At 44.8% G+C, this 20,047-nt stretch overlaps 2 long non-coding RNA genes across 2 annotated transcripts; one reads left to right on the forward strand and one right to left on the reverse strand.

Moving 5' to 3' along the window:
• Positions 1-602: 602 nt before the first annotated feature.
• LOC135827378 (uncharacterized) lies at positions 603-19,710 on the reverse strand. The gene is made up of 6 exons (XR_010555418.1): positions 18,639-19,710; positions 15,455-15,531; positions 14,595-14,717; positions 8,560-8,692; positions 7,528-7,763; positions 603-1,600 (listed from the first exon to the last, which is right to left on the reverse strand). It is a non-coding gene; the product is annotated as an uncharacterized LOC135827378 (long non-coding RNA).
• On the forward strand, positions 9,186-10,212 carry LOC135827321 (uncharacterized). Its single transcript, XR_010555388.1, has 2 exons — positions 9,186-9,346; positions 9,830-10,212. It is a non-coding gene; the product is annotated as an uncharacterized LOC135827321 (long non-coding RNA).
• Positions 19,711-20,047: the final 337 nt, after the last annotated feature.

Genomic DNA, 20,047 nt, shown 5'->3' on the forward strand with positions numbered 1-20,047 from the left:
CAATGCAGATATGATTATTGTATGAACAACATCTGCTCAATAATTAAGATGTTGATGGTGTAAGATGGATGTGTGGCAGTAGGCACGGAGTATTCCCCTTACTTCAGATGCTGGTATTCTGTGCATTCATATGCATTTTAGGTTCTTGGGAAGTTGCTTGGCATGAAGTAGTACAGTCTTGTACTTTGAATCCTAGCAGCTGACTTCACACGCTTCAGTCATTGCTTGTAGGCTGAGGAATGGTTGTAGCTTGGCCGGAGCAAGGTCAAGGATCAGAAAAATGCTGAAAATTTTGAAAAGGTGCCATATTTGGATCACTTGTAGGAGAAAAGTCCAAATATGGTCTTAATTTCTGCGGTTGCCATGGCAACAAGCCCATTTTTGCCTGAAAAATGGCTGTTGCCATGACAACCATACAATATTTTGAACTGTGGTGGCTTCCTACTGTTACAGCTGCTCACCAGCCCCCCCCCCTGCTGCTACAGCTGCTGCTGCTGCTTACCAGCCACCCCCCCCTCCTATGCTGCTGCTGCTGCTGGATCCTGCAGGTACCAGCTAGGCCGGGTGCCGCTTTGATACTGCTATAAAAACCAGTTGGTTGCTAGGCTTAACTCGGCAGGTTTCCATAGCAACTTTAGGTCTTACATCTCTTAATAATGTCAGAATATAATTATTATGTCAGAATTGTCTAAAAATGGTGACTGAAATTAAAAATTAAAAACATTTTAGGCATAGAAAAAATAAGATGCAGCAGAAATGTAGTAGAACAAAGAGGATATTTGTAAAAGAATAGATCGGTACTGATCAGGCTGAAATAGAAGCAGAAAATTTGCAAAACAATATTCCAGGAATAGTAAGTACCCGTGCTGCCAGGAATAGTATGTGGCATGTAAGTAGAAAAGGAAAGATCTAGGAGCTACGAGATCATTGACCAAATTAAACTTTAAAATAAGCACCACTATTTCGTATTAAAATAAGAAAATTAATGCAGGAAGGAGATAAGTTATCAAAGTGGACAAGTATGTAAAGTTAGCCGAGAGAGAGAGAGAGAGAGAGAGAGAGAGAGAGAGAACTTGAAATAAAGAAAGTGGTGTAAAGTGCAAAAGCATAGTGCATTGCTCAATAAGAGCGAACCGCATGTCTACTACCAGTGTTAGAACATTACAATACAGCAGAGTATAATTATAGTGTGAGTGTGGAGACTGGAAGTCATAGATACAATGCACCATTGTCTATGTGAACATGGGTGTCAAGTATGGTTTGTGGCCAGCGATAGCTACACTGACACACTACATCCGTTGGAAGTCTCACTGCTGGTTGAAATCAGGAATCCACTGCAATGCTGTGGGTATAACCATGGCCTGGCTTGTAAGCCACCACTCCCTATCACCCACGATATCGCTTGGCTGCTCAAGCGAAATACCAACAGCCCGCATCGAATCAGTGTTTGCTGCTTTCTTCTAATTCTCAACACTGAGGCTACCTAGTTGGAAGGCAGCCCACCGTGTGTCAGGTGACGGGGATGGGCATTCTATATGCACTGCATAGTATACAGAATTCCTCAGCTGCTTTCTGGAGATCACCCCAGATGTGCCATCACCTATACACAAACACACAAAAGGACACAAAGGAGGTTAACAGAGTTCGTCGCAACTACCAGTTTCTTGCACAATGCAATAATCATGCAACTTGCACCCACACAAACAAATGCCCAAAGTCACACCTACACGCCAGTGTCTGCTCCAGCGCCGGGTGAGCCGGGTAATCCACCCGGTTGGGCGGCGCTTGGTTGAAAATATAGTACCGGGTCACCTGTGACCCTGTTGGTACTTTACACTTTCGAACTTTGAAAGGACTGACCAGATGGCTTGTATGTGTCAGATACTTCTTCTTCTTTCGTAATTTTCTAATTCCTGCCCTCTCTTTTCTAAATGCGGCTTATCTATTCGCCTTTATATCATTGGACCTAAGTTCCCGTTTATTGTCCGAATTAAAATAAACCAACCAACCAGTTAAAGCATGCGCCTCGGCTGGTGAGACAGCGCCAGGTACAGTGCGGATCGGCTATAGCGTTGGTGTTTGATTTTCGTGAAAATATCACTATAGGCGATATATTACTATAGGCGATATGCATACTTAGGTATGCCTGACAAATGCGTGTATGGTGTCATTCGAATCAGTGCAGCGTACAGCAGCGTGCTGTGCATGTGACTGTGCAATACGCGCAGTGCAGAGCTACTTCCTGCGGAAACAAAAACTTCGTGACTTTTTGACATGACTTTTCAAGGAATGTGTTCTTCTGGAAGAGAAACACTTCAACACATTCAATCGACATATCAACAATATCTACAGGATCGATTAGTGGGAGTAGAGTCTCAGTCTGGGTCGCCATCGCTCGACTCATCACCGCTGAAACCGTTCCAAGTGGCAGGTCGATCGACGCGTGATATCGTATGTCACGGAGAAGCTTCTCCGCGTCCCTGATCGTCTTCGCTGTTACCTGAATGCCTTCTCCAACATCTCGGCGGAGACCACGGTAGCGCTTCAGTGCTGGTTCTCATTACTGCCTCCGATCTCGCTCGAGGATGCCCCGAAACAACAAGCACAGCCAACGCCAAACATTTCGAATTTTCTCCGAGGGATATCATAGTCGTACCAGCGCTTCCTGACTACCGCGATCAGATCTCGCCATGTTCGATGTATACTTTTTATGATCATCACTATAGCCGATGAAAAATGTATGCAATAAGATCATTTTGACACAGAAATCGTATCATTATAGCCGATATATTACTTTAGCCGATTATTACTATAGCCGATCCGATATGTATAGAAAGGGGTGGTTTACGAAAATGAATTTGAGAATACGATCACTATAAGAGGTATATTACTATAGCCGACAACCCTATAGCTGATCCGCACTGTACATGTGTACCCGGCTACGACCCGGTTGAAATGGTTGCGCCAGGTACACGTGTACCCGGCTGTCCTACAATCCTAGAGCAGACACTGCACGCATGCATGCACCAACACTCATGCACACATCCACACGCATCCACGCACATGCATGTACACCCAAGCATGTATGCACGCATGTACACCCAAGCATGTATGCATGCATGTACACCCAAGCATGTATGCATGCATGTACACCCAAGCATGTATGCACGCATGGAAAGCATGCATTCTGATTGAAACAGATCAAGACAAGCGCCAGATAACTGTCTAATCCACACAACTGGCGAAGCCATGTGAATCGACCCCCCAATGCACACCTGGTCTACACCACACGGAGTACTGTAATTTCACAAATTTTCGGTGTGCTTTTATTTTCGGTACTTTCGGTGCATCTGTTTCATACCTAACATTTTAATACACCGAACAAACATTAACACATAATCCAATAGGGAACTGCTTCTCTGTACCGAAAATTTCTTTTCACCTAACCTAGCCTGTTGCCCTCATACCGAAAATTTTGAGCACCGAAAATTTCTGAAATTAGAGTATATCGGAATACGACGGCCAAGACAGTTACCTATGCACACCCTACACTTGCTGGGGTAACCAGTATAGACAGCACACCGCTCTGATAAAAGCAGACACTAGATGCACTGGTATCTTGAAGTGAAATTGGAGTTATTTTACCAACTAGCCTTGGCAACTGGGTACTGGGAACCCAGGGCCAACAGACGTACCAACAACCTCAGCCATGAAAGCTATAATTATAGTAACGACACACTGGATTGTGGAGCCGAAACTAGTCCAACTTCCTAAATGCTTTGGAAAAAGGGTAGCCTTCCGACAGGTTGGACACACACACACACACACACACACACACACGCACGCACACGCACATGCACACTTATGTGCGTGCACACACAAGCATGCACAACAGGAACATAATTATAGAGAGTAGAATAGTCAGTTGAACAAGTTACAATACAATACTGTCGGGTACTGAAGAAGGGAGTGCCGTCGAAAAACAAACAAACAGGCCAGGACTTCACCAAGCATAGGATACCAATGTATACACGGTAACACAATCGTGTATAGACTGCAGTACATGATAATAAGAACAACCTAGGCTACAAGGCTGACCCCCAAGTTCTTTAGCACAGGCAGTACTCTAGTTGGAGCAGGCATGATGCATGCAGCTGAACTAGAACTCTGAATACTATAGTCCTACTCAATGAAATCCACCCATCGAGTCACTCAAGTACACACCACGCATTCGTATACCTGCGACCACTCGGCCGAGACATGGTGCAAGGCTCATCTTAGCCCGGTTGCTCTGGATAGCTCGGTTTCCACTGTGCGGTTCTCAGTGGATGGTTTCTTCTGTATATGCAACCAACTGTTTAGCCAGAGCAGATAACATATTTTTCTACTCATAGAGACTTGTCTTGAGTTCCTGGGAATGGAACAAGGATGGACAATTGATGGGCTTGTATCATTGAGCAATTTGTACTACCCATAAGTTACTCTCGGTTATAACAGGCATCCCAGTTTCCGGGTCTGGGCTATTCTCAGAAATCCCTTGTGTGGACACTGCCATTTCCAAAGCACTGAAAACAACCAAATCAATTTTAGCCCACAGCGTTTCGGCAATATTGCCATTGTCAGGTACGAATAAAACAATGACGCCATGCCGGCCACAGAACCACAGTTTTATCAATTCAAAATCCCTTGGTTAGATCGAGCTTTCAGAATCTGTAGGAGCACCACCGTCCTCAATGGTCAAAGCACAGCTGCGGCTCCTAAAACGGTGGGAGGTGAGAAGATCATACCACCAAAGTGTTCAAAGACAGTATTCTACGAAAAATCAAGAGTCTTGATTGTTTCGTCACATTGTGAAGTCACATTCGGTCAATGTCATCTTTGTACTTGCTAAGTTACATGCACTCACAGGGTGATTCTCAATGAAATCCCATGGAGAGAGTCAATGCCACGCCAGGCGCTGTGCACCCCTACAACACTTGGATGTGAGCTGGTACAGGGTGAAAACTCGATTCACGCTATCCGATTTCATTGAGCAGCACCGTAGATCTCATAACTATTTTTCACATCTCGTGCATACACTGTAATGAGGAAAGCTAGGATTTGTAATTATCATATCTACATGGAAGGATTTCAAGCAGCGATGTGACACTTTTATACATCAAGGTGTTCCGTAAGAACTCAGTTGGTGAGACAAGGAAATATTTTAGAGGGGTACATGTTAGGCGTTAGGCATCCACCAACTACAAACCAGATTTTGAACAGTGTGCACAATATAGCATAAAACTGTCAAGGAGCACTGAGGCATTCACACGGCATAGAAGTGAACTTGAGCACAGCCCCCGCTAGCCTTGGAAGGTAGCTTCCCCTCTTTTGAATTATCCATGAACCTTCCCAGTTTGAAGGCCGTTGGTTAGCACTATCGAGCCGTGTTCCACCTCACTTCCACGCCGCGTGGAATTTCTCATTACCCCTTTTCAGTTATGTGCCAAATTGTGAAAGTCTGGTCAAAATCTGGTCTAGTTGCTGGACTCTTATCACAAAATGCGTGTGCCACTGATGTCAATGCTTTTAATTTAACATCAAGGCCTAAGTTATCTTTTTGGTGATACTGGCTGAGCTGCTCTATCGCTATTGCATTACAACGTCCAACCCAGCCATCACCATCCGACCGACGATAGTTTTCATGCAGCGCTCGTGTTGACGTGGAGACTGAGGTAACGGATCTTTGGTTTCGTGTCGTTTACTGCAAACTCTTTCTGGTTTCCTGGCAACAATGGCATTCGCAGAGAACTCACTCTGATTTCCCCCCCCCCCCCCAATGATAAATGCCTCGATAAACATAATGGTGAGGCGAGGAGGCAGGCAAGAGACAAGTCCTGGAAAGATCATTTCCGGAGAAGCCACTCGGTTACAATTTGCTATGTGATTAGAGTGAGTTCTCTACTGTCCGGTAACCAAAACAAGCTCTCAGCAAATTGCACGAATCCATTGACGCCAGGCTCCGGATCAACACGAGCGCCAGATAGAAACTACTGCAGGAAATAGCTATATTTGGGTTGTGATTGCTGTGTTGGGAAGTTGTAATCCAATAGTGCTAGAGCCGGTATCACTGAAAAGATAAATTACACATTGACACATAAGAAGAAAAGAGGACCATGTAGACGGTCAGTACGAGTACCGTCGATCAGTGTCGTGCAATGTTATCACATGAGCTGATTGTAAAGTAACGACTGGTGTTCGTGGATAAGATAGCGTAACTTGTAGCTCTTTGGCCCTCTTTTCTTCTTATAAATTAATCCTTGGCTCTCCACCCGAGTCTGACACATAAGAGTGTCACATTGCTGCATCAAACCCTACCGCGCAGATATGATAATTATAATTCCTAGCTTCATTCGAGTGACGTTGTGCATTGGTCCAGGACCTCCCAGATTATTTATTTCCTGAGTCGTGGTGTTACTGTATGTTAGAGTTTCAGCTGTCCACATGTATGCAGATATTCCCTAAAGGTTACCATGCAAAGGCCCTAGAAGTTCCAGCTGTCCACATGTATGCAGATATTCCCTAAAGGTTACCATGCAAAGGCCCTAGAAGTTTCAGCTGTCCACATGTATGCAGATATTCCCTAAAGGTTACCATGCAAAGGCCCTAGAAGTTTCAGCTGTCCACATGTATGCAGATATTCCCTAAAGGTTACCATGCAAAGGCCCTAGAAGTTTCAGCTGTCCACATGTATGCAGATATTCCCTAAAGGTTACCATGCAAAGGCCCTAGAAGTTTCAGCTGTTCACATGTATGCAGATATTCCCTAAAGGTTACCATGCAAAGGCCCTAGAAGTTTCAGCTGTCCAGATGTAATAGATATTCCCTTAAGGTTACCATGCAAAGGCCCTAGAAGTTTCAGCTGTCCAGATGTAATAGATATTCCCTAAAGGTTACCATGCAAATGCCCTAGAAGTTTCAGCTGTCCAGATGTATGCAGATATTCCCTAAAGGTTACCATGCAAAGGCCCTGGAAGTTTCAGCTGTCCAGATGTATGCAGATATTCCCTAAAGGTTACCATGCAAAGGCCCTAGAAGTTTCAGCTGTCCAGATGTAATAGATATTCCCTAAAGGTTACCATGCAAAGGCCCTGGAAGTTTCAGCTGTCCAGATGTAATAGATATTCCCTAAAGGTTACCATGCAAAGTCCCTAGAAGTTTCAGTTGTCCAGATGTAATAGATATTCCCTAAAGGTTACCATGCAAAGGCCCTAGAAGTTTCAGTTGTCCAGATGTAATAGATATTCCCTAAAGGTTACCATGCAAAGGCCCAAGAAGTTTCAGCTGTCCAGATGTAATAGATATTCCCTAAAGGTTACCATGCAAAGGCCCTAGAAGTTTCAGCTGTCCAGATGTAATACGTATTCCCTGAAGGTGACCATGCAAGGGCCCTAGCTTGCTCAGCAGAGCTTTTAAGCCTAAGAAGGCATCCAGCACATAAAGAACCGAGAGAACAAGTGCATTACAAGAGGACAACCAATAACTTACTCTTCTCAGGATTCCTGGAATGCTGCTTCTCAGATGATGTAAGCTACCCAAGAGCGTGACAAGAGCCATCCTGGATGTTCAGCATCTCGTACAACAAAAACGGCAGCAGCAGCAGCAGCAATAGCAGTGCGCGGCGTCCACAGAAGCAGCTGTGATGCCTCGGAACAGCAGCAGCTGTGATGCCTCGGAACAGCAGTAGCTGTGATGCCTCGGAACACATTGCCAATGACGTCAGCCTTAGTGCGTGCGGTTGGCCAAATGTCAGTATCAACATCATAAGACGTCGTGATGCCAACAACAATAGTGAATAGAAACACAAAGAAGAAAAGCCAAGGTTACAATATTTCTAAAGGCCTCATCAGAAACCTCCTGATGTAACTGTGAATAGCGACGTATCTCTAATCCCTTCACCATCATGAACAATATGTTCTCAGCATAGTAGACAGAACATGCTAGCTTGTAAAGACAATAATCTGTTCTCTGGCAATTGTCAACTTTACACCAGACAGCAGCTAGCCACCTTGCAGTACCACTGGATGCAAACTAGCATGTACTTAGTTACATAAAGCAGTCCTTTGACCATTTCCAATGGCCGGTGTATATCATGTACTGTGCTGTGCATGTGTCAGTCTATGTATATCTTGTACTGTGCTGTGCATGTGTACGCGTCATATATCACTGGTAAAGACTCACTGCACTTCTACTATCATAACCAAGTAAACGTTAGTAGCATCACAGTTGGTGCTCATGTAGCTGCTGCTGCTTCTGCTGCTTCTGCTGGTGTGTTATCTACTACACACCAACTATATGCACTCCCAGTGTGCGTGACAAGAAGCCGACATAGCCACAGAATAGATTACAACATACTACTGATGCTACCATTTACATCATTTCATTTCTATACACATACAGTGTACGTACACAAACTGTCGGCTCATCCCCGGGAATATAGAGCAAAAACAATCATCATTTCTAGAAACGTATCTGAAAGGGAAATACAAGCACAATCACATTCAATCCACAAGGACTTACAGTTTCTACATAAGGCACAGCTCTCTTCAGCTAGAACAATCAGGTGACACCTCCACACACAGCAGTCCAATCCAGGGAGCAGCACCAGTCTGCAGACTGATCAAAGCATCTTGTTCTATAGAGCTGCAGAAACCTGACAGCAATACCAAACAGACAGCAGTAAATAGAAAATAGAAAATATCAAATTAAAGGGAAACTGAACGCCAAAAATAAGTATGGCTTATCCGAAGGAGAATTGGGCACTGATTCCGATGAGCTATGTCTCGAGCCGATCAGAGAAGAGGAACTGTGTCAAATTTCATAAATAACACCTCCCATATTTGGAAATTGGCCTTGATGACGTGCGTACTGCTTAGCTGTCACCATGCTGTGCATGTTCAGCAGTGTAATTGAATGGAAGAAAACAATTACTTTGGTGTTTTGCAGCTCTGTTTCGTTCCCTGACGGTAACCAAATCTAGATGTAGGAATCTGTTGAGCAGGAGAGTGACACATGTCTTCCCGAAGGCTGTCCAGGCTGCAGTGGTGATGAAGAAGACACGATCATCACCCCGAGATCGATCGTAGCGAATTGGAAAACTCATGGTGAATTTGCTTCCACTCCAAGGCAATGTCGAGGTATGAAGGGTGCTTATACTGCCTTCCAAAGTGAAGAGGAGATGAACATGGCTTTGCATAGCTGTTGTTCTATGCCAACTTACCTACTCTTGCTGGTACCGTAGTGCTATATTGCAAATTTCGTGGACGAACAACTCTAGTCACTAGTGGCTAGTGAGCAACACTAACAGGTGAGATTTTTCAATTCGACAAAAATTGTTTTTGTTTGAGAACTGACAGTGGCAGTCATTAGACTCAGTAGGTGTCTCTCTGCTGCTTCTTTCCCTTCATCGGTAGGGTTGTGCTTGAAGTAAAAATAAATAGGAAATGTGGAACAAAAATCTGATCATGTAATTCGACTTTGAACTTCAAAGTATGTGTACATCAAATCACAAAAATGACTGTCAAGGTGGTGCTGTGCATTGAAAAAGACTGGGAGCTGGCAGCAATGGAAAGGGTAGAAACGAAACCAGTAATGCAGAGTATTCATAAGGTAGAGGGAGATGAAAACGGGAGAGGAGTAGTGAGCACTTCAGTTTGAAGTAGTGTCAATAGACAGCATCGTGTTGCATACGTTGTGAATATTGTGTGAATCTAATAATTGTCACGAAATTGATATCCAAAATTATTGTCCCCTGAGTAGTATTATGGTGTTCTCCTGCGTTTACATGCAGAGCCTTGACGTTGCTGGACGAGCGACAATATAAATTACATAAACATGTAGCTCGTGATGTGGGATGACTGCCGTATCGCATTGCCAACGCAAACCCTTCCTGTGTCAGTGCAGCCATCCAGCAACTTGAACTCCCCGGACCAGATGCCGCTGCAGCTGAACACCATGCCGATGGAAAGCCAGTAGTTGATAGCGAAGCATTCTGGTCTGCACAGTACAAGGCAAAGAACAATTATGAATTATAATGCATTGTAATCTTTCCCACACTTCTTTGTAAAAACAAACAAACAGTGCCATTATCACAACACTTGATCAAGCATCTTGATGGAGGTATTTTCCATTGTGCTGGCTCAGCATCTGCACCAGGAAGACCATGTACACTTACACGTATCTTGTGTGTGTGTGTTCGTGCGTGTGTGTTTGTGTATCTGTATGTGCACACGTGTGTGTGTGGGGGGGGGGGGGGCACGCACATGTGTATGGGTAGGAGTGTGTGTGTGGGGGGGGGGGTACACGCACATGTGTATGGATGTGCGCGCTGCATGCGTGTGTCTGTGGGATGGGGTAAGGGTGCACGCACATGTGTACATGTGTGTGCGCAATACAGCATGTGTGTATGTGTTCGTTGAACACAGGGTGTACTCCTGATTACATAAACTTCGTGATCATTGTGATTTCATGTGCTTTGAAGTTGAACTTCGCAATACATGTACTGATGCTTGATTAGATTTATGTTCCACATGTTCTATTTATTTTATTTTACTTCAAGCACTTGTACTATTCAAGCACAACCCTACCGATGAAGGGAAAGAAGCAGCAGAGAGACACCTACTGAGTCTAATGACTGCCACTGTCAGTTCTCAAACAAAAACAATTTTTGTCGAATTGAAAAATCTCACCTGTTAGTGTTGCTCATTAGCCACTAGTGACTAGAGTTGTTCGTCCACGAAATTTGCAATATAGCACTACGGTACCAGCAAGAGTAGGTAAGTTGGCATAGAACAACAGCTATGCAAAGCCATGTTCATCTCCTCTTCACTTTGGAAGGCAGTACAAGCACCCTTCATACCTCGACATTGCCTTGGAGTGGAAGCAAATTCACCATGAGTTTTCCAATTCGCTACGATCGATCTCGGGGTGATGATCGTGTCTTCTTCATCACCACTGCAGCCTGGACAGCCTTCGGGAAGACATGTGTCACTCTCCTGCTCAACAGATTCCTACACCTAGATTTGGTTACCGTCAGGGAACGAAACAGAGCTGCAAAACACCAAAGTAATTGTTTTCTTCCATTCAATTACACTGCTGAACATGCACAGCATGGTGACAGCTAAGCAGTACGCACGTCATCAAGGCCAATTTCCAAATATGGGAGGTGTTATTTATGAAATTTGACACAGTTCCTCTTCTCTGATCGGCTCGAGACATAGCTCATCGGAATCAGTGCCCAATTCTCCTTCGGATAAGCCATACTTATTTTTGGCGTTCAGTTTCCCTTTAAGACTGTTCACATACCAATCACAGACAGACAAACTCACACGAAAACGCACACACATGAACATACATGTACGCACACACAAACACGTACGCGCATATGCACACGATTCCATCCCGCGACAGCGCGTCCACTACAGCGCGAGGCATTTCAGCGCGACCACTTCAGCGCAAGGCATTTCAGCGCGAGGTAGGGTCAGCGCGAGGCACTTCAGCGCTAGGTAATGTCAGCGCCAGGTACTTCAGCGCGATGTACTGTCAGCGCGAGGTAACGTCAGCGCCAGGCACTTCAGCGCATATATGTCAGCGCGAAGCACTTTCGTGCATACTATAGTACGCATTATCGTAAGCACGGAATTAGTGGTCTTGTCTGCACTCTCGCTAGCGGGATTTGGTGATTTGGTGATTCTTTGACAAACTTGTTTTCACATAGTTTATTGAAATTATTTAGTAGGCATATAGCGATATGACAAGAGAATCCGTAGATTAGAAATGAAGAAGTCGACCAACATTCGAAAGAAATTCAAAATTGGTGATTTCCTCATTTGCACGTCTGACTTCCAGGACGCGAACTCGGTCGAATGTGCCGTCCATGAACCAATCTCGATGTTCGGAGAGGAGTCTGAGGCAGGCATCAGTTGCGAAAATTTACGAACACTCCTCGCCAACGTACAGCGTGTTCTTCACCATGAACCTGTTCTGTCCAATCACGGTGAAAAGAGGAGGAAGCTCCTCCAAATCTGCAACTTCCTGGGGTAGAGGCGGATAGGCTTGATATGATCGGCAATCCGGGTGTGGCGGCAGGGTGCTCCTCGTGTGTCGCTACAGCGACTTGATCATAAATCTCTGTCACTGGCCGTGATGTTGACTTCGCCAAAGTTTTCATTGACGAAACCGCTTTCCTCGTAACACAGTCATTGGCATTGGGAGCGTGGGTGTGCTGTGCGGCACCTCTTGGTTGGGGTACACCATCCAAGCCCATCGTCTCCTTTCTCACAGAACACGCATGGTCAATGCACCGCCAATAATATCGTTCGCCGTCAGCAGCACGCTTATCAAGGCGATAAATGCAACCATCTTGGCAGAATGCCGGCTTGCCCTTGCCTGTCTCAAATTGGTTCAATTCCATTTTTGAGAGTTAGCTTGCATAGGAAAATTAAGGAAAATTATGGCCTATCCCCGAAAATACTGTGTCTTTTATAGGGCGACTGGTGTACATGGCAGTGGTAATACCCCGTACAAGTTAGTTGTCAATAGTCATTGATAGTCACTAATAGTCACTAATTGGTGCCCGTACGTACATTAACATGTACGGCGCTGAAGTGCCAGCCGCGGAAAAAGCTGCGCTGAAGAAATTGGAGCTGACAGGTCCTGCGCTTTAAAATTTCGCGCTGAAATCATTGGCGCTGTCAAGACACGGCGCTGAAATGGCACCGAGCTGAAATGCCTCGCGCTAAGGCGGTCGCGCTGAAGTGCACCGCGCCAACATGGACGCGCTGTCGCGGGAGGTTACTATGCACACACTTGCTCACTGCCAGAAACTGGTCACATAGATATGCCTGGTAGAGAGGAAAGAGATTCAAAAGGAGTCTCGGAAAGATGGCTCAATTGGCTCACTTGTGAGCTGAACAAACCTCAATATTTTCGGGAGGACAGGGTGCAGAAAAAGGAGTAAGGGAATTAATTAACTGGTTTGACGGAAGACACAAACGGGAAAAGCCTGAAGAAATTTTTACTATCACCACCCGGATTCGAACCAGGGACCTTCGCTTAAGCCAACGATGCTCTAACCACTGAGCTAAGGTGTAGTCGTCATTCCAGTCAAGACCGTTCAACATTTTCTTTCAGACGTCGTAACTCACACTTCCTTTGAATCCACACAGGCGGGTGGGACGCAGCCCTCACTGTAACCCACACACTTCACATACAATCTAGCACGCGGGGAGCCCCAAGTCATAAAAATATTACTTCAGTAACTGGTTTGAGGGAAAGACACACACGGGAAAAGTCTGAAGAAAAACTGTCACCACCAGGATTCGAACCAGGGACCTTTGCTTGAGGCCAGCGATGCTCTAACCACTGACCTAAGGTGTAGCCGTCATTCCAGCAAAGACCGTTCAACATTTTCTTCAGACTTTGTCACTCACACTTCCTGTTAATCCACACATGCGTGTGGGACGCAGCCCTCACTGTAACGCACACACTTCACGTACAAACTAGCACGCGGGGAGCCCAAGGAATTAATTAAGGTATCCGTTCCAGGTTCCACCTGCAGTTATGCCTGCTCCCAGTGCAGGAACACGGGGAAACTAGCTGGCGTAGGTAGCTAAATCAGAGCAGATTAGATATATGGTCAGGCGCGTACGCAGGGTCACCTCTAGGGGGCTTTCCAACCGAATCGCAAACAATTAATGACTCGTTTTAACCCTTTCTAAAGAGCCCTAGGAAATTTTCAAATTATGCATTTTGTAGTGTTCTTTGGATCATAACGTCAGTTCTACTCACTCAATCTTCATTATCTTAGGCTTCCTGGAAGTGGAAAGGTACCAGGGAGAGAATGAGGTCGACCATGATAGCCAGGACACAGTACAGCCATGTACATATCCAGCGCTATATGCTATAGCAGTGGAGTGCAGCGACAGTGCGAAAAAATGCCTCAAACTGAGCCAAAGGCCCAAACGCGTCCTGCTCCAGCGATTTCGTTTTTCTTCATCGCAGAGTTTCGGTTTTTTTGGTGTGTACTCTTGAAAATATCACAAGTGAAGCCCCTGCAAATTTGAGCAAGTCAGCATGACGAAAAGTCTCTAATTCTCGATACTCGAGTCGCACTGCGCGCTTTTGAAATTGCGAGATCGCGGCTCGACTTACGAGCGATTTATCTCAAGAGACATTGCTTGCAGCGCGTCGCAAATTGTTTCAACCGACAGCTGAGAGTTTTCTATTCGACCTGGATATTTGGATCATTGGATTTGAGCGAGATTTGACTCAGTTACGATCTGTTGACATTTTGCATTCTTGCCAGATCGATCGTGCGCCCCACCAAAATATGCCCAAAAACGTTGCTCGTTTAGAACATTTGGGGGGTTTCCGGGCAAGGCGAACCCCCCCCCCCCCCTTTTTGTGCGCGCCTTGCACGATGTGCAACACATACAGTATATGTGCACAAACTGTCGGGTCATCCCCAGGAATACAGAGTAGAAACAACCATCATTTTTGAAAAATATCTGAAAGGGAAATACCAGCACAATCACATTCAATCCACAAGGACTTACAGTTTCTACATAAGGCACACTTGTCTTCAGCTACAACAATCAGCTCACACCTCCACACACAGCAGTCCAATAGAGGGAGCAGTACCAGTCCGCAGACTGATCAAAGCGTCTTGTTCTTCGGAGCTGCAGAAACCCGACAGCAATAGCAAACAGACAGCAGTAAATGGAAAATATAAAAATATCAAACTAAGACTTACCAATCACAGACAGACACATGTGGGACGCAGCCCTCACTGTAACCCACACACTTCACATACAAACTAGCATGCGGGAGCCCCAAGTAATAAAATATTAACTGGTTTGAGGGAAAGACACAAACGGAAAAAGTCTGAAGAAAAACTGTCACCAACGTGATTCGAACCAGGGACCTTCGCTTGAGCCCAGCGATCCTCTAACCACTGAGCTAAGGTGCAGCCGTCATTCCAGTCGCGACCTGTAAGGTGCAGCCGTCATTCCAGTCGCGACCGTTCAACAATTTCTTCAGACTTTGTAACTCACACTTCAGATGAATCCACAAGTCGGGTGGGACGCAGCCCTTACTGTAACCCACACACTTCACGTACAAACTAGCACACGGGGAGCCCCAAGTCATAAAATATTAATATTAGCTGGCAAGAAAGGTAATTTTTTCGATTTGTAAACATCAATACAACTAACACAGAACTCTCTATGAAGGTTGGTGTACAGCGCATGCTTTGTGCACGCTTTGCACAATGTGCAGCGTTATGTAAAATGTGACATCAACAATGCGTCCTGGACCAGACCAGCTGCGGAGTTACGAACCCTTCTTGATGTACCTCTGACTATACTAACTTATTTTATTCCTCTTTTATCTAGTTTTATAAAGCCTAGTCACTCACATTCGATGGGCCCAACTGGACGCTACGTAAGAAGTAACAGGAAACGAAGGGACACTCATGACACCTATTGATGGCTTCTAATGCAAACACCAGGAACGGGAACACAAACAAATTTCTGTACAATCAGCAAGCAACGGGAGAGTTGTATCTGTTCAACTTTTCATACCGCATGAGCCGATGCAAGCATGCAAAATGGCTTCAATTCTTATTGTGACCTGGAGATGATGTTGTGCGCCCTTTTTCGGCAGGTACGTACAACTTAGCATCAGGGCATAGATTAACGGACGGACATCGGACATTTTCCGGCCATTTTCGGCCACTGACTGGACGTTTTCAATTTCACCGGACATAGTGTCCGGTCAAAAGTAAAAAAGAGAGCAGCGACCTTTCGACCTTTTTATGCAGAGTTGGGCTTTCTTCGGAGCTTCGTGCCAAATGCGACTTGCATATCGTACAACTAACACGTACACCGTAGTCTCAGGCGTGAGATGAGCGATGCACTTGACCTGGAAGACTGGGATGCCTTCTTCGCCGAGTAGGAATATCAGCTGCAACTGAATTCTTGACTGCAACGCTTTCTTGTACATATATTTGTCGTCAGTAAATAGTTCAGTTTCTAATACAAATAAATTGGTGAATTGTACAAAGTAATGTGTGAGATACGTCCACATAATGAGTCATTGTGAATATACTTCAGTACTACTAAAAAAAGAAAAAACACCCTGAAAATGTGTTGTGGAAAATGTCCGGGCATGTCCGGACAGATTTCAAAACGGAAGGACATTTGTCCGAGCTAAATGAAATCCTTAAGCTATGCCCTGAGCATGTTTCGGCACTTGAACACTAGCTTCCCTTGATAACTCACTTGAACACTAGCTTCCCGTGATAACTCACTTGAACACTAGCTTCCCTTGATAACTCACGCGATGGCTCAAATGACTGCGTTGAGTTTTGGCCAGCTAGGTAGAAATGCATGCTATTTGCTCTATTTAGGGATTGTCCTGGAATGCACCAGGTGAACTGCCTTATCATTTTCTGTGGCAATGATTAGAATGGCACAAAGTCCATGACTGCTTTTGGTCTTCATGGAAAACGGGTATTGTGAGCGTATTGTTGCAATACATCTTGTGCATAGCTTGAATTGTGCCCTGAGTGGGGAAATCAGCAAAAACCTCCAAAAACCTGCTAATTATTTTTCGTCCAGCCCAACAAGGCGAACCGGATAATTGATCATCCGGATAGTTTACGTCCGGATAGTCAATCATCGGGATCCGATAGTGGACGTCCGGATAATCGATCATCGGGATAGTTGACGTCCGGATAATCAGCGTTCTACTGTACTCCTTTCCAACTGAAGCGGCACAATGCTCACAATACCAGTTCTTCATGAAGTCCAAAACAAATTATCCACAGATACTGGGCCACTCTAATACCAGTCACAGTAGAAGATAAAGCAGTTTGTCTGACCCTCTCCGGATCTATCCCTAAATACAGCGAAGGACATGAAATCTTAGCTGGCTACAATTCAACTCAGTCGTGTGAGCCATTCAGTGAGTTATCACTGGAAGCACAGAGTCGGAAATACTAAAATTTGCAAAAGTTTCAGTTGAGTGCATCGGCGCACAGCGCCGTCACCAGTTCACACTCGAAATGCAGTTGTTTTCTACACTTGCGTTGCTGCGTACGGTATGAAAAGTTGATCTGATTCAACTCTTCCGCCGCTTCCCTATCTATAGGGCAGTACGGTTACGTTTTAGTTACTAGTATTCACATTGGATGTTTTAGTTCCTAGTATTCACATTGGATGTTTCAGCTCCTAGTATTCACATTGGATGTTTTAGTTCCTAGTATTCACATTGGATGTTTCAGTTACTAGTATTCACATTGGATGTTTCAGTTCCTAGTATTCACATTGGATGTTTTAGTTCCTAGTATTCACATTGGATGTTTCAGTTCCTAGTATTCACATTGGATGTTTTAGTTCCTAGTATTCACATTGGATGTTTCAGTTCCTAGTATTCACATTGGATGTTTCAGTTCCTAGTATTCACATTGGATGTTTCAGTTCCTAGTATTCACATTGGATGTTTTAGTTCCTAGTATTCACATTGGATGTTTCAGTTCCTAGTATTCACATTGGATGACATTAATCAGGGTCATGACCGTCCAGTCGGTTTCTGTTGCTCCCAAACTTGCATTCCATCGTGTCCAGTCAAATCTGAACTAAACTGTAGGCATAAATATAAATACAATGCTCTCCCTAGATAGGTATAATTGTTGTGATACGTTTCCATCATGATTGTCTCATGATAATCAATAGAGGAATTTCTAGGTCGTGTTCCCTCAAACTGATGGATATTTGATGGACACCTGCCCTGTGATCAGTATCCTAATCTCATCTTCTTGAACTACTTCCTATCATATCGCCCTACATGCATTACCCGATACACTTCGCATTCATACTCATTCTTCCAAGTTGCTTCACGTTATGATCTTGCATTAGAAAGCCCTACCGTATTTTTCCGGTTGTAAGTCGACCTTTTACGACTTAAAATAGAAGGAGAAAGGGTGGGGGTCGACTTACAACCGGGATTCGACTTATAACCGGGAACTATCAGTATCTTACAAAAAATGACCTGCACTGCATGCACGAGTGCACCATGTTTACACATTTTGCCAGTTTATTGGCCTTTTTCAAGGATTGGGACGTTATATCCTCCAATAAGGAATGTTTATATGATTTGTTGATGTGTTAGTAGCAGGAGGTGGTTAGTAGTGCTTCTTTGGGTGAAAACTTTAAAACGCAGAATTGAGACCTCCAGATAGGGGGGTCGACTTATAACCGGGGTCGACTTACAACCGGTAAAATACGGTATTTGAATATTGTGGCCAGCTGTTTGTGGATAGCTGTCTTTGATGTAACGGTACGGGACAGATACGGGATAACGCCAGACGGAGGTCCGTCCGCCACAAACACCAAATTAAAGCTGTGTGGACCCTGGCTAGCGCCGGACGTTACTGAAGTAACGTCTTCTGCATAGCTACGGGAATAGTGGTGTGTACACCGGCGCGAACACTGAGACCCTATGGTCTATATTGCAAATTTGCTTCAGCAGTACTGCCCCTCCCCCCCCCACCCCTTCAATTTTGATTGTATCCTAAAACCAGCTGAACGTCTTCTTACCTGGGACCAAACAAGGAGGTGTCATTCTACTGTGGTCTTGCACACAACTTGATACGCATGATCTGAAAGCAAGCAGCTTGGCAGAGAATCTTGTTACGTCGTAATTGCCACTCAGCTTCACCATTGCGCAACATCCCTTCAGTGTGTCTGCACCTTGATAGCTTTACACCAGAGAATACAGGTCTGCTTCTGCAGTGTTAGCTTTGTCAATACAGCACCTGCTCGGCATTAGAACATTGTAGAGTTTAATTCCTTGCGCCGCAGTCTTTCACCAGTCAGCTAATATTCCAGGCTGTAGCTGACGCGGTGATATGATATTATGAGACCAGCACATGTCCAGAGTCTTTGTAATAGTACCAATGTATCCCTTCTTGCCCAGACTCCTTGCAAAAAATAATGCTTGCCTTCCTGCACAGATGATAATTTAATAATATCTTTCAGACCCAGACCATCCTTTGCGAAGCCGATGATAGCGAGACAGGCTTGGTAATAACGACTGAAAGGCAACACGGCGCTGAACTACTTCCAGGTCTGGCAGTCAAGGCGAGGAGAGTCAATTGAAATAGCCTGGCTGCTCCAGGACTTGCACGGGAGTCAGAAGGGAAACAAAGGGGGTGGTTTCAACACGCGCTCGGTGGCGACGACCAACAATTCTTTACCGATACGAACGGGTTTTACTGCTGTATTTGAAGATATCTTCCACGCCTTGCAGCAACGCCAACGGTACTAACGGCAAGTTTGGAGCCCTCTCCGCTAAAGCAGTCTATGAACTGAAAAAGCCTTTCTGGAACAAGAAGACACGAGCAAGAACAGCAAGAAGGCATCTCTGTATTCTGCAAGCTTGGACCTTGAGAGAATTATTTCCTCGTAAAATACAACGGAGAGCGAGATAAGAAGTGATTACTAATACTACACTCTACAGAGCATTTTATTGACTGTGCTCTTGGTAGATCTACTGGGCATGGGATTCAAAAATGCACGGCGCTACCCTTTTGCACGGCGTCCTTCTAAAAAAACTGCTGCGCGCTAGCGCGTCTAGCGCTGAGCTGAGAACAAAAAGGTTCGCAAATCTCTTGCCAGTCTTCGTGGTCTTGCCTCTTGACTTGTAACTTTAGTTGTAGATCTACTGTTGTAGCCTTGCTCTTTGTGACTTTGATTTTGACAGCGCTAGCGCTACTCGCAGCGTCTTCATCTTTTTCCTCGCACATGGGATTTTTTGAAAAATGCTCCATTTGAATTTGACGATAGATTTATAATATTAATAAATAATAATTAATATTATTAAATTTTATATTCGATTCTCATCCAGCTAGCTAGCTATGTCTGTGACCATGGTGACACCCTGTCAGCCTCTGTCAGTCCCCCCCCCCTCTGTCACAGGCGAAGGACTGGAGTCTGTCACATGCACA

Source organism: Sycon ciliatum, chromosome 11 (assembly GCF_964019385.1).
Source record: "Sycon ciliatum chromosome 11, ocSycCili1.1, whole genome shotgun sequence".
Taxonomy (NCBI): domain Eukaryota; kingdom Metazoa; phylum Porifera; class Calcarea; order Leucosolenida; family Sycettidae; genus Sycon; species Sycon ciliatum.